The sequence below is a fragment of the Balaenoptera physalus genome (genome assembly GCF_965194825.1).
Source record: "Balaenoptera physalus genome assembly, chromosome: 17".
NCBI classification, from domain to species: Eukaryota; Metazoa; Chordata; class Mammalia; order Artiodactyla; family Balaenopteridae; genus Balaenoptera; species Balaenoptera physalus.
This window is the reverse complement of record NC_138895.1, coordinates 72,315,023-72,338,802: the sequence shown is the minus strand read 5'-3', so window position 1 is coordinate 72,338,802 and position 23,780 is coordinate 72,315,023.

Genomic DNA, 23,780 nt, shown 5'->3' with positions numbered 1-23,780 from the left:
GGGCTATGTACCAGATGAAGGAACAAGAAAAAACCCCAGAAAAACAACTAAATGAAGTGCAGATAGGCAACCTTCCAGAAAAAGAATTCAGAATAATGATAGTGAAGATGATCCAGGACCTTGGAATAAGAATGGAGGCAAAGATGGAGAAGATGCAAGAAATGTTTAACAAAGACGTAGAAGAATTGAAGAACAAACAAACAGAGATGAACAATACAATAACCGAAACGAAAACTACACTAGAAGGAATCAATAGCAGAATAACTGAGGCAGAAGACCGGATAAGTAACCTGGAAGACAGAATGGTGGAATTCACTACTGCAGAACCAACTAAAGAAAAAAGAATGAAAAGAAATGAAGACAGCCTAAGAGACTGCTGGGACAACATTAAACGCAACAACATTCGCATTATAGGAGTCCCAGAAGGAGAAGAGAGAGAGAAAGGACCCGAGAAAATATTTGAAGAGATTATAGTCGAAAACTTCCCTAACATGGGAAAGGAAACAGCCACCCAAGTCCAGGAAGCGCAGAGAGTCCCATACAGGATAAACCCAAGGAGAAACACACCGAGACACATAGCAATCAAATTGGCAAAAATTAAAGACAAAGAAAAATTATTAAAGGAAAATCGACAGTAACACAATAATAATGGGGGACTTTAACATCTCACTTACACCAATGGACAGATCATCCAAAATGAAAATAAATACAGAAACCGAAGCTTTAAATAACACAATAGACCAGATAGATTTAATTGATATTTATAGGACATTCCATCCAAAAACAGCAGATTACACTTTCTTCTCAACTGCACACGGAACATTCTCCAGGATAGATCACATCTTGGGTCACAAATCAAGCCTCAGTAAATTTAAGAAAATTGAAATCATATCAAGCATCTTTTCTGACCACAACACTATGAGATTAGAAATCAATTACAGGGAAGAAAACGTAAAAAACACAGACACATGGAGGCTAAACAATACATTACTAAATAACCAAGAGATCACTGAAGAAATCAAAGAGGAAATCAAAAAATACCTAGAGACAAATGACAAGGAAAACACAACGATCCAAAACCTATGGGATGCAGCAAAAGCAGTTCTAAGAGGTAAGTTTACAGCTATACAAGCCTACCTCAAGGAACAAGAAAAATCTCAAGTGAACAGTCTAACCTTACACCTAAAGGAACTAGAGAAAGAAGAACAAATAAAACCCAAAGTTAGCAAAAGGAAAGAAATCATAAAGATCAGAGCAGAAATAAATGAAATAGAAACAAAGAAAATGATAGCAAAGATCAATAAAACTAAAAGCTGGTTCTTTGAGAAGATAAACAAAATTAATAAACCATTAGCCAGACTCATCAAGAAAAAGAGGGAGAGGACTCAAATCAATAAAATTAGAAATGAAAAACGAGAAGTTACAACAGACACCACAGAAATACAAAGCATCCTAAGAGACTACTACAAGCAACTCTATGCCAATAAAATGGACAACCTGGAAGAAATGGACAAATTCTTAGAAAGGTATAACCTTCCAAGACTGAACCAGGAAGAAATAGAAAGTATGAACAGACCAATCACAAGTAATGAAATTGAAACTGTGATTAAAAATCTTCCAACAAACAAAAGTCCAGGACTAGATGGCTTCACAGGTGAATTCTATCAAACATTTAGAGAAGAGCTAACACGCATCCTTCTCATACTCTTCCAAAATATTGCAGAGGAAGGAACACTCCCAAACTCATTCTAGGAGGCAACCATCACCCTGATACCAAAACCAGACAAAGATACTACGAAAAAAGAAAATTACAGACCAATATCACTGATGAATATAGATGCAAAAATCCTCAACAAAATACTAGCAAACAGAATCCAACAACACATGAAAAGGATCATACACCACGATCAAGTGGGATTTATCGCAGGGATGCAAGGATTCTTCAGTATACGCAAATCAATCAATGTGATACACTATATTAACAAACTGAACAATGAAAACCATATGATCATCTCAATAGATGCAGAAAAAGCTTTTGACAAAATTCAACACCCATTTATGATAAAAACTCTCCAGAAAGTGGGAATAGACGGAACCTACCTCAACATAATAAAGGCCATATACGAGAAACCCACAGCAAACATCATTCTCAATGGTGAAAAACTGAAAGCATTTCCTCTAAGATCAGGAATGAGACAAGGATGTCCACTCTCACCACTATTATTCAACATAGTTCTGGAAATCCTAGCCACGGCAATCAGAGAAGAAAAAGAAATGAAAGGAATACAAATTGGAAAAGAAGAAGGAAAACTGTCACTGTTTGCAGATGACATGATACTATACATAGAGAATCCTAAAACTGCCACCAGAAAACTACTAAAGCTAATCAATGAATTTGGTAAAGTTGCAGGATACAAAATTAATGCACAGAAATCTCTTGCATTCCTATACACTAATGATGAAATATCTGAAAGAGAAATTATGGAAACACTCCCATTTACCATTGCAACAAAAAGAATAAAATACCTAGGAATAAACCTACCTAGGGAGACAAAAGACCTGTATGCAGAAAACTATAAGACACTGATGAAAGAAATTAAAGATGATACAAACAGATGGAGAGATATACCATGTTCTTGGATTGGAAGAATCAATATTGTGAAAATGACTATACTACCCAAAGCAATCTACAGATTCAATGCAATCCCTATCAAGTTACCAATGGCATTTTTTACGGAACTAGAACAAATCATCTTAAAATTTGTATGGAGACACAAAAGACCCCGAATAGCAAAGCAGTCTTGAGGGAAAAAAACGGAGCTGGAGGAATCAGACTCCCTGACTTCACACTATACTACAAAGCTACAGTAATCAAGACAATATGGTACTGGCACAAAAACAGAAACATAGATCAATGGAACAAGATAGAAAGCCCAGAGATAAACCCATGCACCTATGGTCAACTAATCCATGACAAAGGAGGCAAAGATATACAATGGAGAAAAGACAGTCTCTTCAATAAGTGGTGCTGCGAAGACTGGACAGCTACATGTAAAAGAATGAAATTAGAACACTCCCTAACACCATACACAAAAATAAACTCAAAATGGATTAGAGACCTAAATGTAAGACCAGACACTGTAAAACTCTTAGAGGAAAACATAGGAAGAACACTCTTTGACATAAATCACAGCAAGATCTTTTTTGATCCACCTCCTAGAGTAATGGAAATAAAAACAAAAATAAACAAATGGGACCTAATGAAACTTCAAAGCTTTTGCACAGCAAAGGAAACCATAAACAAGACGAAAAGAAAACCCTCAGAATGGGAGAAAATATTTGCCAACGAATCAATGGACAAACGATTAATCTCCAAAATATATAAACAGCTCATGCAGCTCAATATTAAAGAAACAAACAACCCAATCCAAAAATGGGCAGAAGACCTAAATAGACATTTCTCCAAAGAAGACATACAGACGGCCAAGAGGCACATGAAAAGCTGCTCAACATCACTAATTATTAGAGAAATGCAAATCAAAACTACAATGAGGTATCACCTCACACCAGTTAGAATGGGCATCATCAGAAAATCTACAAACAACAAATGCTGGAGAGGGTGAGGAAAAAAAGGGAACCCTCTTGCACTGTTGGTGGGAATGTAAATTGATACAGTCACTATGGAGAACAGTATGGAGGTTCCTTAAAAAACTAAAAATAGAAGTACCATATGATCCAGCAATCCCACTACTGGGCATATACCCAGAGAAAACCATAATCCCAAAAGACACATGCACCCCAATGTTCATTGCAGCACTATGTACAACAGCCCGGTCTTGGCAGCAACCTAAATGCCCATTGACAGACGAATGGATAAAGAAGTGCTGGTACATATATACAATGGAATATTACTCAGCCATAAAAAGGAATGAAACTGTTGAGACATGGACGGATCTAGAGACTGTCATACAGAGTGAAGTAAGTCAGAAAGAGAAAAACAAATATCGTATATTAACGCATGTATGTGGAACCTATAAAAGTGGTACAGATGAGCCTGTTTGCAGGGCAGAAGTTGAGACACAGATGTAGAGAACAGACATATGGACACCAACGGGGGGAAAACCGCGATGGGGTGGGGATGGTGGTGTGCTGAGTTGGGCAATTGGGATTGACATGTATACACTGATGTTTATAAAATTGATGACTAATAAGAACCTGCAGTATAAAAAAACAAACAAACAAAACAACTAATACTAAACTTTCTTTGGGTTATTTGTATGGAAATATGTTAATATAAATGTTTCAGACATTACATGAAATTTCTAAAAATCTTATATGTTCTGGTATAATGTTATAAGTCATAATTCTAGTTATTACTTTAAAATGTATATCTCAGAAATAACTAAATCTCCTTGTCAATTGCATTATTATGAACTTTCATCAAATCTTTAACTGTGGTCATTTTTAAGTCTTTTGTCATTTACAGACAGTTCTGGGTGTACTCTGATGCTTTTGCAAATATGTTCCTATAAAAGGGTTTCATCTTCAAGGAATTCATGGAAAATACTCTGACAAGTACAGGTTTCTGGTAACTGACTGTACTGCTGAACTGAATGAATAAGCATTTTCAGAACTCTAATGGAAAACTGATGAACTCATAAAAGTGCTAACAAAAGATCAAGATGAAAAAAAAATTAATTACATGGGACTGAGTGAACTGATGAGGATGATTATAATTTTTGTGACTTTCTGTTTGAATAAAAAAAAAAATCCCACAAGGACTCAGAGGCAAAAAATATACAAATCAATTTTCACTGCAAAGTTAAGGAGCTGTTACAGTGGAGGATTACTGGACTGATTGTCAATATTATGACATAGTATGAGTGTGTTTCTTGTTTGGTAATTGCAATCATTGTTGCTTTTGTTGTGTTCATCCATTTACAATGCTTGGTGTCAATCTATTTATCTCTTGTAAAAATAAAATACAGTGTGTGTGTGTGAAAAAAAAAAAGTACCCTTACTAAATCTTATCATAAGGCGATGTTAGGGAAAACTGCATTGAATCACACTATGTTTAGTGGAAAGAAAAGTGAGATTGATATCTAAACTCAGGCACTATCATAGTTTATTTAATAAATACACGTGAGTGAAATGCATAAAATTCTCATTACACGATTCATGAAGTTGCAAGTTCAAGAACTCTAGGATACTCTTATAGAGAGACCACAATAGGGAAGATATATCATCAAGGCGGTGGTACCTAGAATAAGCATCACTGTTTATAAATCTGAAGTGTTTTTCCTCTATTTTTAATTCAGTAAGGCTATCCATTGAGCAGATACAAATTTTTTCTTATTTATGTCAAACATACATGTATGTCATAGATTTTTATTCATAGTCTTCATGTATGCTTATTTTTGCTCCATTATAGCAATGTTTACTACAGTTATTCCAGCCTAAAACTTTGAGTTACTTCAGCCATCTTTTATCTTTCCTTCCCCGACACCTATACCTGAGAATCCTCGAGACTCGTCAGTATCACTAAGCATAAATGAACCATGCACTTGTCCCTGAAGTAATCTCCTATGCCTTTCAGTCCCTTGGTTCATTAATATTCTCTTTCTTAAAACTGAAAATCCTGAAAATCTATTGGAGACTATTTCTAGAGTTTTACAAGATTTAGAATGTATGCCTGTCTCTCAACATAGTGATTTATGTTATCAAGTTCTCCCAAATACCCTCAAACTCATGTCTGTTGCAACCTTTACAACATATGCGTATACTGTGTGTTCCCATTTCTCTCTTCCATTTCAGTTTGTAAACTGAGTATATACATATAGTAGATGTTTCTATGTCCATTACAGCAAACCATATACTTCAATGTTTTGTTATTGTTTTATTTTTTAATCTTTGTTATTTTTTAAAATTTATGTAGAGCAAGTAGATATGAATGAAGCAAGGAAATAAAATCCTCCTTTCTCAAAAAAAAAAAAAAGAAGAATTCCAGTTTGGCTAGGGCACAGAGAACCAATGGGCTACCGATAAGCAACAGGGTTCAGTGATTTTTCAAAGCCACCCAGCTAAGGAAAATGGAGTTTGGAAACTAGATCTGTCTGCCTCTCAGGTAATGTGTGTTTAAACATTATGATACATAACTTTAGTTTGCAAATAAAATCTCAGGTGCAAGTCCAAGCTCACCAACTTGCTAGGAATGTGAGTCTCAGGTAAGCATCTTGGATTGTTTCTTGGCTAGAAAACTGAGAAAATTATACTCACTTCCTGTGCTCTTTGTGTGGAATAAATGACAACATATAAAATACCTAGTAATCTACCAGACAAAATAGGGAATAGCCAATACTGTTGCTGTGAAAAATTTGGTTGATTGTTATGTAGTAGGTGGCATTTTACTCTTTGAAAGATGAACTCAAATTTTGACAGGAGGAGATGGGCATGGTAGATGGAAGTGGTCAAGGCAGGGGAAACATGATAAGCAAAGGTGGAATCAGAAAATGTTAAGGCTCTGAAAACACTGAGTGCATCTTGGCTGAACACAGTGTGAGTCAGAAAGAATACAGGATTAGGACCTTGAATGACAAGCTACAAGTGGATCTTTAATTAGGCAACAAAGTGGAAACACTGAAGCTTTCAGACTGAATGAGAATATGTTCAGATTTGCGTCTTAGGAAAATTCATCCATCAGTATCTGGCACAGAGTAGATACTCAACAAATGTTCTCTGGATGAATGGCAGCAAAGTCAAATATGCAGTGAAAAAATAGAAGCAAAAAGAGAATCCAATTAGAGGCTGTAACACACTCAAACCCCATCTCCCCACCCCATTCCTCTCAAACAGAATTTCATTTTGGCTTTCTCCCTCCTCCATGAAGGAATGTACTTCAGAGAAGATTGGTCCCAGCACCAGGGAACAGGTCCTGCTTAGCCAGAATAATTCTGGAGGTCCTTCCAGGGACTGGTTTCAGCATGGGCATGTGTTGGAATGCTTGACTATGGAGACATATGGGAATTCTGCTAGAGGAGCCCAAGGAGAGGAGTAGCCCTTTTCATGCCTCTGGATGTTTTTGTGTCTGTGTATGATGTCTACAATGGCTACATCCATCGTACAATCAGTCTGTGGGTACAGGTGACCAATAAGGTGTACAGCACAAAGAGAATGAAGCAAAACAGCCCTACGTATACTGTCTCTGGAGACACCTTAGACTCCTTATTACAGAGAAAATGCATTTACTTATCATTTTAGCCAGTAGGGTCAAAGTTACATCATACTTAAAGCCAAAAACTTGCTGATTGATAAGAGACCATTACAACTCTCCAGGCAAAGAGTAATTAAGGCCTGAGTAAAGACAGTGTTCTCAGGAACAGACTGAGTTGAATAAATTTGAAAGGCAATTTAGGCATAGAGTAGGATTTTTAGATTTAGCAAATAAAACTAAAGACACACAGTTAAACTTGAATTCCAGAAAGACAATGAATACCTTAGTATAAGTATGTGTTGTGCAACATTCAAGACATACTTATGCAAACATATTATTTGTTGCTTCTCTGGAATTCAGATTTAACTGGATGTCCTGTATTTTGTCTGGAAACTGGAGTGTAGAACCTTCAAGACTTAACCATGGATTTGAAGTGAGGAAAGTAACACTTCAAATAACAAAGTGATATCCCAAAATATCACTTGGGATACAGTAGTATCCCAAGACTCGCTGGGAGTCTTGGGATACTACTGTATAAGAAGAAGTAAAGGCATTTTGTGGAGAGAATAAAAGTTTAATTGGGAATTGCTGGTGGGGGAGATAGTCATCACATTATCTTAGAAGAGTAATTCTCAACCAGGGGGTATTTTGTCCCCCGGGGATATTTGGCAATATCTGGAAACACTTTTGATTGTCACAGCTTAGGTGGTGGGGAGGGCAGATGCTATCGGCATCTAGTGGGTAGACACTCAGGATGCTGTTAAACATCCTACAGTGCACACAAAGAATTATCCCACCCAGAATGTCAATAGTGGTGAAGTTGAGAGACCCTAGGTTAGAGGATGGGGTAAAAAAGGATGCTTTTAGGATTTGTATATTAAGGCTGCATTAGATTTTAATAATCTGATTTCATTCTCTGTTCTGTAAGCATTTACTGAGCATCTAATATGTAGCAGACCAGTTGCCAGAGACATGAGGAGGAATAAGATACAGTATGGGATTTCTAGAAGCTCAGCCTGTCAGGGAAAATTGATGTGTAAAAGTGTCTGGATAAAAACTTCCAATAAGTATACTGAAGAAAACGTAATTTTATCTAAATTTGAGAAATTGTGCAATAATATTGCTGCTTCTCAAAAACATAGTCTCCAGAACATTAGTCTGGCAGATACTAAATCTAGGAGGCAGACAGATCTTCCCTTATCCCAGAAAAACATCATGCAGCTATAAGTAAAAGACATACCTCAACCACAGTCTGGAAGAAAATTACTATGGATTGCATTTTAGGCTCAAAAGGGAAGGTAGAAGCACTTGTTGGTGTCTATCATGTGCCTAGCATCTTCCCAGATGCCATCATATGTCAACTCACTTGTTATTCACAGAAGTAGAATGAGGTGACTATTAGTGTAGGTATTTTACAGGTGAGAAAATTGAGACTAAGAGAAATTGCATAATATATGAAGTATGTCTTTTGAGATCCTAGCACCCTCCCTTTTCAGATTGTTTTCCTTTTTTATGTGTTTGTTTTGTTTTGTTTTTACCTACTATAGCTAAGCCTGTGTTCCAAATCTCAAAAAATTATTGTTGGGTAAAAGAGAATTAAAATTGTGCAGTTACACAACCAGACAATGGAATACTATTCAGCACTAAAAAGAAACGAGCTATCAAGCCATGAAAAGACATAAGAGGAATCTTAAATGCATATTACTAAGTGAAAGACAAAGGCTAGACACTGTATAATTCCAACACGTGACATTCTGGGAAATGGTAAAACTACGAAGACAATAAAGGGATCAGTGGTTGCCAAGGGTTAAGGGGAGGGATGAATCAGCAGAGCACAGAGGATTTTTAGGGCAGTGAAACTATTCTGTAGGAAAGAATAATGGTGGATACAGATCATTATACATTTGTCCAAACCCACAGAATGTACAACACCAAGAGTGAACCCTAATGTAAATTATGGGCTTGTGGTGATGATGTGTTAGTGTAAGTTCATTGATTTTAACAAACATACCACTCTGGTGGGGAATGCTGATAATGGGGGAGGCTGTCTAGGTGTGGGAGCAGGAGGTAGATGTGAACTTCCTGCACATTCTGCTCAATTTTACTCTGAACCTAAAGCTGATCTAAAAAAAAAAAAAAAAAAAAGTCTGTTAAAACATAAAATAAAATGCAAAGGCTACTTGAGAAGTTCTGTTTGAAAAAATGGTTGTGTCCCCCTTTGGTATGTGCCTCAGGCTGTTCATCCTTTGCATTTGTCTGCTTTTGCTGATGAAGTCTCAGTCCTCTGTTTTGAAAGGACGTTTTCCCTTAAGACTCCATGCACTCATGCATCCTCTCTGGAAACATACAGTTAAGAGGCAGCATGGTGGAACACGGGCAAGCTATGGATCTTGAACTCTCCTGGTTGATTGGTGAATGCAAGTGTAAAGTGTAAGTCACTTTAATGGACTAAGTCTCAGGTTCCTCATCTTTAAAATGGAGTTCATAGTGATAATTATATTTAATTATTCATTATCATCTGACTATTGTGCCAGAGAGCAAGGTCCACCGAGTCAGAAACAATGTGTATTTTCTTCTGCATCGCTTCCACAGCGCTGGCACAGAGCAGGCGCTAATAACGATGTACCGGGTGAATGGACGGATGAACACACGAAGGAAGGACACTGTCTGGCCTGCAGGGTGGTTGTGAAGCCTGAATAGCCAGTGCAGAGAGCAATGCTAGGTGTCTCCTTTCCCTGGCCCTGTGAATCTGTCTTTTCACCTAAAGCAATCCTCCGCTGCCACCAGGAGAATTACTCCTGGCAATTAAGAACAACCATAGACATACAGACAAAGAGAGACTTCAGCAATATGACTGACCTAGAGAAATGAGAGAAAGGAGACACCTGCTCATTTTCCCTTAACAACATTTACAAAAGCAGGTCTTTGTCTTTCTTAATTGCACATTGGGGAAAAGCAGTATCAGTTTAAACGTAACACACTTCAACCAAGGGATAGGCTATTTCTAGCCCAGATCTAACGTAATGATTCCCAAGAAGCCTCAAACCTACTGATTCAATTATTCGAAGAAAATTTCTGAAGTTGAGATAGGCTTTATTTTAGACCCTGTTATCATTTTCCTTGATCCTAAAGAAAGCAGGAGTGAGAAACAGAATGAGTGGCACTTGGCTTGAGGAAAAGAAAGCTGTCTTGTTCTGGCTCTGTCAACAAGCTGTGTATACTTTGGGCAAATCATGTCACCTCGCCTGGCTTCAACTTCTGGATTTACAAAACCTAGAAATTAGCTACATCAGTAATTCTCCAGAGCATATGTTTGGAGAAAATGTTGGATTAATATTCCGATACAATTTTACACTTGTAAAAACAAAAATAGCCATCATTTTAAGATAGCAAACTATTATCTTGATTGGTGGAGGACTATGGCAAATAGAGTGATTATAAATGGAACCTGTTCTTAGCCGTCACTCCCTCTCAACTCCCAAGGAAATATACCATCATTTTGAGGTGTGTGTGTGTGTGTGTGTGTGTGTGTGTGTGTGTGTGTGTGTGTGTGTGTACTGTATGCATGAGTGTGAGCGATTTTTGTTGTTTATCACAATATGGAAAAGAGTAATTGTTGAAGCCCCAATTATGTGATTCTTTTATCATTTCCAGATCTCAGTTTAAAGGATCCCATCTGAAATGACAAAGATGATTATTAGGATTTAAAATATTGAGTTTTTTCTCATGCATAAGGTATTTGAGCTCACTCCTCAATGGCCACTAAATAAATTGTCAGAGAATATCTCAATTACATTCTGCAACATTTCTCTCCTGGCTTTACAGGGTGGTGAATGTTATTAGTTATTAAACTCACAAGTCAATTTACAGGTAATAAAGATACTGCTTTTCACCATAAAGGCCCAAGTTAATGGATCAATAATGGGGTAACTTCAGTTTAAAGTTATCATCAGGGATCTGGACATTTATAATTCAATGTACTCTGTACAAACTTTCTTACATATGGGAAGGAAATTGGTATTTATTAACTTCCAAAAATGTGGCTTTGTCTTCTGATTTAACATTTTAAGTGGCTCACATTACTGACACATAGTAGGTACTCAATAAATGCTTCCTGAGTTAATGAATTAATCAGTTAATTATGGTCAGTGTTTTATAGATGAGTAAATCATGGCCCCTAGAGGCAGTATGCAGTAGGGCTAAGATTCAGGTGTGTCCAGTGTCAACGTCCTGTTCTTTCCTGTGCCCTTTCTCCCTTTTGTTTCCTAAAATCAATCCTTGATTTCCCAGCAGCACAGTGCATAGCACATAGACTCCATGTGGCTCAAGATATTTTTAGCTAATATCACCTTCAAAATTTGAGTTGTCTATAAAGCAAAACATTATAATCTACAAAGATACTGCAGAGGAGACAGGATAGAGAAGTAAGCAAGAAGAAAAAGAACTAAAATAAGTATGTTAATATTGATCGCCTCAGCTGGAGCCCTAACAGTGGCTTGTCACCCCTCTCACTTCCCTAACGCCCCTGTTTTTAAAGTTTGGTGATGTTCTTCTGTAAGGTAATCCTTTTATGATCAGTGTGTAACTACAAATATTGAGAATGGTGTTGGTGGGAAACCAATAAAAGCAAAATTAATCTACTAAATACAAAGGGAAGAAACTGAATTCATGAAATAATGTAATACCTTTCAAGAACTGGCTTACATTTCACCGGCAATCTGACAGCAGCTTTCTCCTAAGACTTCATGAAAATCAACCCTCCTCTATCTCCAGATATAGAATATTTAAATGGCTTTAATTATTACTCTAAATCAGCAACAAAAATAAATTATTGGGTTTGCAAACATTAGAGCTTATGGAGGTGACGTGTCCTACCTGGATAATCCAGTTAATTAGGAGATAAAACATCAATCCCATCCTCTCTCATTTCTCACCATTTGCCATTTTTTTGGTAAAATACATACACACACACACACATATACACATATATGTATATAAAATAAATCACAGAACTACGTTTTAATTGCTCTGAAATTGATTTTCTGGTGCTGAATGTAATGCAGTATAAGTAACATTTAGAAAATAGAGACACATAAATAATTAAATAAAACCAACCAAAATGCAATAATTCAGAGGTAACCATTGTTAGAATGTTGTTATACTCAATAGAAATTTGGGCAGTAAATATGGGTAAGAAGAGAAAAATCCAGTAAATATTTAAAAAATAATACGTTCAACCCCACTGGTTGTTCAGGAAATTGAAAATAAAATAATACAAACAACAAATATAAAAAACTAACATGGGAGACATAGCTGAAGAAAGTATCAAAGAACTGGAACATAAAGTCAAGGAAATTATCCAGAATGCAGCACACAGTGAAGGAAATAGAACATATGTAAAACATCTGCTCTCCAGAAAATATAGAAAAGATCCCCTCATTCTCTCATGCTTTCCTTTCCCTTTATGTACCTTCTCTGAATGATGTAGTTGTAAAGCCATCAGTTTAGACAGAGCAATTATAGACAGTAGACTGAGGAGGACTGCTGTGTGGAGTGTCAGAACATGAGCAGAGTGAGGCAGGTATCCGTGTAGGAGGAGAGGGGAGGCAATATTGACAGTGAGATTCCAAGCAGGGTGAAGAAGGTAAACCTGTTGAGGGGTGGCCCAGCATGTAGTGTCAGAACCTGAGCAAGGTAAGGTCTTCCTTGTATGAGTGACTCTATGCAGGGGGGACTTGGCATGGAGCATGGAGAGTCAGACCAAAGCAGGGTGAGGAGGGAGCCAATGCTTGAGAATGGCCTATACTTGAGAATATATATATATATATATATATATATATATATATATATATATATAATGTGTGTGTGTGTGTGTATATATATATATATATATAGTGACTGGGAGGTTTGAATCAATACTGTTTATGTCGTAATCTTTTTCATATTGCTCTACAGATTCAATGCAATTCCAATCAACATTCTAAGAGTATTTTTGAAGAAATTGATAAGCCTATTATAAAATTTATATAAAAAGACAAAGGATCTAGACCAGCCAAAATAAATTTAGAAAAAGTTGGGTGGGGGGGGGCTCATAGTACATGATTTCAAAGCAATATAAAGCTACAAAAGTCAAGACAGAGAGATATTGAAATACAGACCCATAAATCAATGGAAAGAATGGAGAGTCCAGAAATAGATCACACTTTTATGGTCAACTGATTTTCAGCAAAGGTGCCAAATCATTTCAAAGTATGTCAAAGGTCAGTGTTTTCAAAAAGTAGCGATGAAACTACTGTATATATGTTTGGAAAATAAATAAATCTTGACAGTTATACCACATACACAAATTAATTTGAAATGTAACAGAGACCTAAATGTAAGAGCTAAAACTATGACACTTATAGAAGAAAACATAGAAGAAAAAATTTTTGACATGAGATTAGGAAAATATTTCCTAAACTGATCCAAAAAGAATATATATACACCTGTTGCTACAAAGAAAAAAAGTGGTACAACCATTTTGTAAATACAATATGGCCTTATGTTAAAAAGTCAAATCTGCATTTACCATATATCCTAGCAATTCCACTCCTAGGTATTTACATAAAGGAAATGAAAACCAAAGCATATGTCCACACAAACTCTTGAATTGAATGTTCATAGCAGCATTATTATTGTTCGAAACTGGAAACAACTCCTCTCAAATGATACCAACTAATGACCTAATAAAGGATTAACAAATTTAGCATATGCATACTATGAAACACCACCCAGCAATGAAAAAAGGAACAAAATACTATGGGTCAATCTCAAAACACGTGTTAAGTAAAATAAGTCAAACACGAAGTCTACATTCGTATGTTCCATTGAAATGAAACTCTTAAAAAAGCAAAACTAAGGGAAAAAATCAGATCTGTGTTTGCTTGGATTTGGGAGTGGATCAACTGCCAAGTGGTACAGGAAACCTTTTTTTAAGGTGAGGAAACTGCTTTTTATCTTGGTTATGGCAGAGGTTATAGTGCTATACACAATTTCCAAAATTCATCAAACTGTACATTTAAGATGAGTGGGCATTGCTGTATGTAAACAATACATTAATAAAATAAGCTTTAAAAAGGCTAAATCAAATCCTTATATCACAACACTCACAAAGTTAAAGCATTCCAGATGATTTATACACAACACAAACTTTTAAACTTTTACAATGAAATACAGGAGTAAACTTTTCTGATCTAAAAAAGGAAACGTTTTTTAAACACACACAAACAAAAGCCCTAGCCATTATTGCAAAGACTAGTAAATTCAGTTTTATTGAAATTAAGAATTTATAATCATTGAAAAAAGGGAACAAACTTGCCCTATTTGCCTGCGATCTTCCAGGTTTTAGCACTTTAAAATCTTGTGTCCCCAAGAAACCCTTCAGTCTCAAACAAATCAGGAGAGTTGGTAACTGTCCAGAGTTGAGCTAAGCTTCTCCATGGTATTGCTGCCTCGGCCTCCATTCTGTTTGGTAAGTGGCCAGGGGGGCTTAACCTGACACTAGCCCTCTCACACAAGCACATGCCCTAGATAACAGCCCACAGAGGCAAAAGTAAGTTCCTGATATGACTCCCCCAACAGCCCTTGTGAGAAACAATCTCCCCTGCCTCTAGGCCTTCAGCCTGTGTGCCCCTAAGGTAAGACCCCTTGGAGCTTACCAAAACCCAGCATTTTTTGGTTTGAATTGACCAATCGGGCCTTAGCCCAGGAACCTCAAAGCACTCCATCCATGGGCCCTAATAAAGGAATGTGGCCCAGGTCCTGCCTCTCTCTCTGCCTGCACCCTGCCTTGACCTCCCATGTAGGTCAAGGTATGCTGTGTACTTCCTCCAGGACCTGTGAGTAACAAACTTCTCTGTCTCAGTTTCTCTTGTGGTCTTTTGCTGAACCATAGCTCACCACCCAGCACCTTGGGGTTCTACTTAACAAATGTTAATTTAACAAATCATAACAGTAACCCTATGGTAAAGTCGTTAAAGGAAGTGAAGACAAGCCCCAACGGTTAACTAATATTTTCCATAAGAGTAAAGAATAAAGAATTCTCTAGACTATTAGTAAGGAAAAGATGGCAAGCATCTTATTAGATAAATGAACAAAAGCCTTGAATAGACATTTCCAAGAAGAGGAACTATAAAAGGCTAATACACATAAAAGGGTGATCTGTTTGATCTTTAATCTGGGAAATGAAAATTAAAGTGAAATGCCAGTGATAGACCATTAGAAACCAACAAGTTTGTTAGAAATTTTAAAAACCTGACAGTACGAAATATAAGCAAGAATTTGGAGATATGAGAACTCATATAAAACTCTGACTAATATATAAATTTATAACAATTCATTGGAAAAATTCTGGTAAATAAAATTACGAAGCAGAAATTTTGCATATCCTATTAACCCAGTAATCTCACTCCTAGGTATGAAACTGTATGGAATTTTTAACATGTATGTGTATATATATCAATTGATACTTGGAGGATCTTTATGGTAGTCTTGATACTAATAGAAATAAGTAGAAAAAAAGAGAAAAAGCCCAAATTCCATTGAAAGGAGAATGAATAAATTAAATATATTCACACAATAGAATACTATTCAGCTGTGAAAAAAAAGAACTGTAGCTGCATTTTTCAACATGAATGCATTTTAAAGACATGAAGTGGAATAAAAAAGCAAGTTGCTTTTAACCATAGCATGATGCAATTTTGTCAAGTTTAAAGACAAAGAAAACAAAGAATTATATATTTTACAGCTATGGAGGTATGCAGCAATATTATTAAGGAAATCAAGGAAATATACCACTAAAGAAAAGAAAATCATATTATCAAGTATCTCTACATAAAGATGTAGAGACATGGTCATATTTACCAGGGGGAAATATGATTGCTACAATATTGTTGAAAAGTAAAATGGCAATATTTACTAAAATAAATATATATTCTTTGATTCAGTAATTTTACTTATTGGAATTAATCCCATTAAAAAAAAGCCTCTAAATAAATATATTTGTGCAAAGGTGATCATTGTGTTAGCAAACAATGAAAGCAAGTGAAATATCTCTCAATAGGGGAATGTCTGAATAAACTGTGGTATATCTGTTCTTTGCAAAATTATCCAGCTAGTCAAAAGGCTGAATTAGACTTTGAGAGATAGTTATATTCAGTTAGATGAAAACTTAAAATGGCAGAATAATGTGTAAATATGATATTACTTTTGTAAATGATTGATGCGTAAATAATAGCATTAGCCCTAAGCATTTGTTCATATGAATGTATATACTTGTTCTGCAGGAAAAGAAATGGATTAATGCACATCAATTTGTTAATGTGTTACCTTGGGAGATAGAAATGAAAACGCAATGAGATGAGATCATTAATTTTTAAATACAACTTTACATTGTTTTATTGGTTCAAAGGAGGGTATGTTACATTGTTAATACAAAAAAGAAAAATTAAAAGAAGAAAATGTGTAAATACTTTACGTCCACTGGGGACATTTTAGAATGTTTAGTTTCCAAAGTGTGTTCCAGGGAACTGTATTTGATAGTAAATTTAAAGAATTCTCCTTCCAAATAAGTTTGTGAATATGGGGTAAAAACAGTTAAAGGTATTTTTTTCACTAAATTATGTATCATATCACTTAATAATTTTTACTTATGATGTGAATTTCTGATATGAGGGTTTCACTTGTAGAATTTCTTAAAAATTTTGACAAGCTGGAATATCTCAGGGAGCCACTGCTTCATAAAGCCAATTTTCTGAAATAATGTGCTAATCCAACTCCCCAGACAAGACCACTCTCAATACAAAGTCCAATTCTTTCTAATCTTTTTGCCAGCATTTTTTACATAGTGTAGATTATATGGTACACGTAAGTTTTACTTCCTTTTCTTTTGTAATGCTGCATTGTTTTATCATTGAACAGATTTTTATGGACATCGGTTAATTATAGTTGTTAGAATTTCAACATAAATGTTTGTGTGAAATGTAACCATTACAATCTTAAAATCACAATCCTAAATATAATTAACCTGTAAATAATGTGGTTGTGTAATTCACACTAAAAGTTTTAAAGGGAGTGACCAGAGACAGTGGATGTCTGGAGATAGGAGGAGTGGATGTCTGGAGGTAGGACGAAAGCCTTCATGCGGAAAAGGAATTTGAAGACACAGGATCAAGGCAGCCCTGGCTAGAATTAAAGGATGTACATATATCCTGATAAGAAATGAGCCTGCTCAGGATAGGGACTCTAGCTTCTATTAAGAGAGTAATCTGACTGGTTAATATAGGAGATCACAAAGACTTAAGGATGAGATGCAGTTCTATAGAATTCTGTAGAAGGAAGAAATATTTGTTATTATGTAGCTAGATCTGGATTGTGGTAACTGAGACCTATAATAAAAAGATTTATGTTTCCAAATACAGTGAGCTATCTCCACAGTTCCACAACAAATCCCTTATTCATGGAAATGGTTATCCCCTGAAAAGAAAACTGAAAGCCTGTCACAGTTCGTTCAGGCTGCTACAGAGGAATACCATAGACTGGGTGGCTTAAACAACAGACATTCTTTTCTCACAGTTCTGAAGGCTGGGAAGTCCGAGATCAAGAGGCCCACAGATCTGGTGTCTGGTGAAAGCATGCTTCAGGATTCACAGAGGGTTGTCTTCCTGCTGTATCTTCACATGGAAGAGAGCAGATAGCAAGGCCAAGCTCTCCTGTCTCTTCATGTAAGGAAACCAATACCATTGATGAGCGCTCCACCCTCATGACCTAATTACCTCCCAAAGTCCCCACCTCCTAATGCCATCTCATCAAGGGGTAGCATTTCAACATATGGATGTTGGGGGGACACAAACACTCAGTCATACCAAAGCTACTCTGATAATTCAGCTGGAAGCTGCATAAACCTGTAAGTGAGTAATAATAAGTACTAAAATTTTTAGAGTTATTTACTAATCCCACTTATATGCATTATCTAATTTCATCTACTTATCCCACCTGTGAGAGTTTGGTATCATTATCTTAATACTATAAGTAAAGAAATTAAGACTCAAAGAGTTTGAGTGATTTGCTCAAAGTCACAAAGTTAATTAGTGAATGAGCTGGGATTTACACCCAGATGTTTCATAGTAAGTTCTTTCTGCTCTACCATACATATATTCCTTCTCCAATATTAGGCACTCTGGTGATAAAAACAAAATATATTAGTATGCTTAATTTGTTGCCTATCCATTCTTGATTTTTTAAAAAATCTGGATTTATTTTGTAGTCAGTTGGAGTATCTCTTCGGGTTTTTGTTTTTTTTTTTCCAAGAAGAAATACACTGGTGGCATATCTCTTTGTTGTTGCATATCTGAGAATATGTTTCCATTGTCACATACATGAAAGATAACTGGGATGTGTGTAAAGATTTTGGATCAAAACCTTCTTCCATTAAAATCCATCAGTTGTCACTCCTTATATCCTAACTTCTGATGTAATGAAGTCTAAGCCAGACTGATTTGTGTTTTTGATAACTCGTTTTCTTTTTTTTAATTTTCCCCTTACCTGAGTACTTGTCAAAGTTTCCTTTATTCTGATCTATCATAAATTTTGCCGAGGTATGTTTTTGTCAGTTCTTTTCCACTGATTTCATCAGAGAAGCAAGAACCCTTCTGTCTTTACTTTCTAATCTAATTACTTATCAGGATTTTAAAAAATTATACTGTTGATGCCTACGTTGTAGTTACTCTGATTTTTTTACTGTGAACACTCGTTATGTTTAAGTAGAACTCCTTTCTCTACCCTTCGTATCTATCATTTCTGTTATTTTTCTCACTTTCTATTTTTTTTCTTAGAATTCCAGAAGAACTCCTCAGTTTATTTCTTTAGAAGACAGACATTTATTAAGTGTTACTCTGTGCCACTCATTGTCCTAAGTGTTCAGGATACAAGAGTGAACAAGAGAAATAAAAATCCCTGCCTTTGTGGAGACTGCAAAAGAAAATAGAGAGAGAGTATTTCAGATATTTATAAATAATTTGGAGATAAATAAAGCTGGAAAGTGAATGCCGGGGGTGGGGAAAGTTGCACTTTTAAATAGGATAGGAAAGCAAGATCTTACTACGAAGGAAACATTTGAGTAAAGACCTGAAGTAGATGAGAGAGTGAACCAAAAGGATGTATAAAAGAAGAACATACCAGCCAGAACAATACCAAGTGCAATGACCCAGACTACTTGTGTGTTCAAGGAAGAGCACAAAGACCAGTGTGCCTGGTCTAGAGTGAACAAGGGGGACGGGGGGTGAGTAGTAGGAGATGAGGCCAGTGAGGTCATCCAAAGCCAGATCACGTGAGGTCATATGGGTAATAGTAAGAACCTTGGCATTTGTTCTAAGAAGGAAAACTAGTGAAGAGTTTTGAGCAAAGGAGTAGCATGAACTGATATGCTTTTTTTTTTTTTAATTTTTATTTAAAATTAATTAGTTAATTAATTTATGGCTGTGTTGGGTCTTTGTTTCTGTGCGAGGGCTTTCTCTAGTTGTGGCAAGTGGGGGCCACTCTTCATCACAGTGCGTGGGCCTCTCACTATCGCGGCCTCTCTTGTTGTGGAGCACAGGCTCCAGATGCGCAGGCTCAGTAATTGTGGCTCACGGGCCCAGCTGCTCCGTGGCACGTGGGATCTTCCCAGACCAGGGCTCGAACCCGTGTCCCCTGCATTGGCAGGCAGATTCTCAATCACTGCGCCACCAGGGAAGCCCTGATTTGCTTTTTAATAGAATGACTCTGTCTGCTGTGAATACGACCAAGGGCAGAAGGGGAGACATCAGTGAGAAGGCTATTGTCATAGTCCTGATGAGAGATGATGGTGACTTGACCCAGAATGATAGGGAACAAGGTGGTGATGTGGTTGAACACTTAATGTACCTCGAAGGTAAAACCAATAAGACTTTCTGATAGATTGGATATGAGAACATAGATTCTTGTCCTGAGCAACTGGAAGGACAGAGCTAAATTTTAACACAGAGAAAATTCTAGGAAAAGTAGAGAAAGGCAATCAGAAACACAATTTAAAGAATGTTACTTGTGTAAATTTTTTTTTTGGTTTGGCTTCTTTTTGCTCAAGATTTTATTTCTAATATTCATACATGTTAACAAGTGTAGCTGTAGTCCCTTTATGTTCATTGATCTATAGCAGGGATTGGCAAACTTTGTCTGTAAAGGCAAAATATTTTTTTAAAAATTGGCTTTGCATAAAAAAAAAAAAGGAAAAAAAAATGGTCAGAAGAACCTAGGGGCAAGACAGGAATAAAGATGCAGACCTACTAGAGAATGGACTTGAGGATACGGGGAGGGGGAAGGGTAAGCTGGGACAAAGTGAGAGAGTGGCATGGACATATATACACTACCAAACGTAAAATAGATAGCTAGTGGGAAGCAGCCACATAGCACAGGGAGGTCAGCTCGGTGCTTTGTGACCACCTAGAGTGGTGGGATAGGGAGGGTGGGAGGGAGGGAGATGCAAGCGGGAAGAGATATGGGGACATATGTATAACTGATTCACTTTGTTATAAAGCAGAAACTAACACACCACTGTAAAGCTATTATACTCCAATAAAGATGTTTAAAAAAAAAAAAAAATGGCTTTGCAGACCAGATGGTGTTTACTGCAACAATTCAACTCTGTCATAGCTATTGCTATGAAAAAAGCTATTGCCAATATATAAAAGAATGAGCTTGGTTGTGTTCTAATAAAACGTATTTGCAAAAATAGGCAGTGGGCCAGACTTGGCCCATGGGCTGTAATTTGCTGAACCCCCTAATCTACAGTACCCTATTGAGTGACAGTACCACAATTTATTTATTCATTCTGCTGGTGATGAGCACTTGGATTGTTTCAGTTTGGGGCTTTTACAAATGATGCTCCTAAGAACTTTCTTGAGGATGTTTTTTGGTGACCACATGTTGATTTGATATAAATATAAGAAATGGAATTGGTGTGTCAAAAGGCACGTTAATCTTCAATTTTGATGACTCTAATAATTTAACTTTACTCTAATAAATTCATTTCCACCAACTGCATATGAGAGTTTCTGTTGTTTCACAACCTTACTACCAATTCGCTATTGCCAGTCTTTTAATTTCAGTACTTGGGTGAGCATTCAGTGGTACCTCATTTTTATTTCAATTTGCACCACGTGATCACTAATGAAGACAAATGCTTTCACGTGGTTTTTGGCCACAGAAGTCTTCTTTCATATGGGACTGGTTAAAAAACTGGGTACATATTCCTATTGGTTTGTCTTTTTTTCTCATTGTTTTGTAGAGTTTCCTATAAATTCTGTGTATATGTTGCAATTACATTTACCCACATATTTACTCTTTTCTGATGTGCTTTATTCATTCTTGCATTTCTCTGCTTCCATGTGGCAAATATTTCATGGGTACTGAATAACTCTTTTTAGTGTTTCTATTAGAGCAGTTCTGCTAGTGATGAATTCCCCTGGTTTGTGTTTGTTTGAATATATCTTAAATTCACATTAATTCTTGAAGGGATTTTTTTTCTATGTTAACATTTTAGATTGTCTATCATTTTCTTTCAGCACTTTAAAGATATCATTCCTTTGTCTTCTGCTTTCTGTAGTTTCTATTGATAAATCAGCTACTTGTCTCATTGTTGCTCCTCAGAAGATGATATGCCTTCCCCACTTCCCCTTTGTACTTAAGATTTTTGTCTTCGTTCTTAGTTTTAGCAGTTTTTTTCTGATGTTCCTAGGCATAGTATTCTTTATTCATCCTGCCTGGGGTTTATAGGACTTCTGGAATCAGTGGCTCAATTTCTTTACTATTTTTTGGAAATTTGTATTGCTTTTTGCCTTTTTCCCTCTCCTTTCCTTCTGGGTTTCCAATTATATGCATGTTAGACTTTCTTATTGGACTCTCTATGTATGTTACACATTTTTTCTGTATTTTTATTCTTTTGTTATATGCACTATTATGGATATTTTCTTTGAGTTTATCTTCCAGTTAACTAATTCTGCTTTTGGCTTTGTCTAATCTGCTCCTTAACACAATACATTAAGTTATCATTCTTAGTTATTATACATGCTTTTATTTCTAGAAGTTCAATTTGATACCTTTTATAGTTTCCAAGGTCTCGTCAAATCATCAGTTCTGTTTTTTAATTACTTGCACATGTTTAGCACAGTTGTTTGCTGATTTTAATCTGTACTTTCTAGCTTTATTATGTGGACTACCTCTGGATTTATTTTTTTATTTGTTGTTTGTCTTGATTTTATATCATATTACCTTGTAGGTATATAAATGTGTACTTTTTAAGTTTTGTAAATATTTTGTCCATTTTTTTCTCAGCGGGAAGTCAATTGGAACTACACAGTCTGTCATTCAGGAAGAAGGATTTCTGACTCTTCCTTCTTCCCCCTCTCCTCAGGGATTATTTTAATTGTGCAATTGCAGTTTTTTGTTTTTGTTTTTTTAGTTTCCTTATCATCTTTTACAACACTTATCTGTATTTTCAGCTTATCCTAATATCGTTTATCTCAGCCTGTGTTCCTTTATTATGATGATCTGCCTCTGTTTCAAAGAGGCAATGTTTCCTTACACTCTTATACCAACTGGTTTCTAAAACTGTCATAAGCTTGTCATTCTTCTGGGTCTTCTAGACAAAGTTCCCTTTTCTTTAGCCTGCAGTTTTCCCAAAAAGTTATTAAAACTGGTCTTTCTGTTCATTTGTTATTTAAGGAGAAAATCTTTCCAAACTTGTTGACAAAGTTAGTAGATCACTATTATTCTGCTTTCTTTTTTTTTTCTTTAACTTTGGGTTTATTATTTATTTATTTATTTATATATGGCTGTGTTGGGTCTTCGTTTCTGTGCGAGGGCTTTCTCCAGTTGCGGCAAGTGGGGGCCACTCTTCATCGTGGTGTGCGGGCCTCTCATTATCGCAGCCTCTCTTGTTGCGGAGCACAGGCTCCAGACGCGCTGGCTCAGTAATTGTGGCTCACGGGCCTAGTTGCTCCGTGGCATGTGGGATCTTCCCAGACCAGGGCTCGAACCCGTGTCCCCTGCATTGGCAGGTAGACGCTCAACCACTGCGCCACCAGGGAAGCCCCTATTCTGCTTTCTTTTAACTGTAGCTCTGGTCAAGTGTTAGACTGAGACCTATACCTGGATGGCAGCTTGATGTGCACAACTTTTAGGCAATTCTTAGTATGCTTTCCTTGAGTAGATTTTAATTAGACTGAAAGGTAATTTCTTTGAACATATAAAAATATAGACTAAGAAACATATAAATCCCAGTATATGTACTCCATCATGTTCTCCCTGTTTTTAGCTTTCCCTTTCTACTCATAACATGGCTTAGAAAGATTATACCTCCAGTATGCAGCAATAGAGCCTGTTGAAGAGTATGTGTTTAAGGTAGTCCAATTTTGACCATTTTATCAACATTTCTAAATGTCATATTCCCTATTTGTAAAATAGGGATACTAATAGAATTGTTCTTGTAAGACTATTACTCGAAATGATGCATGTAAAC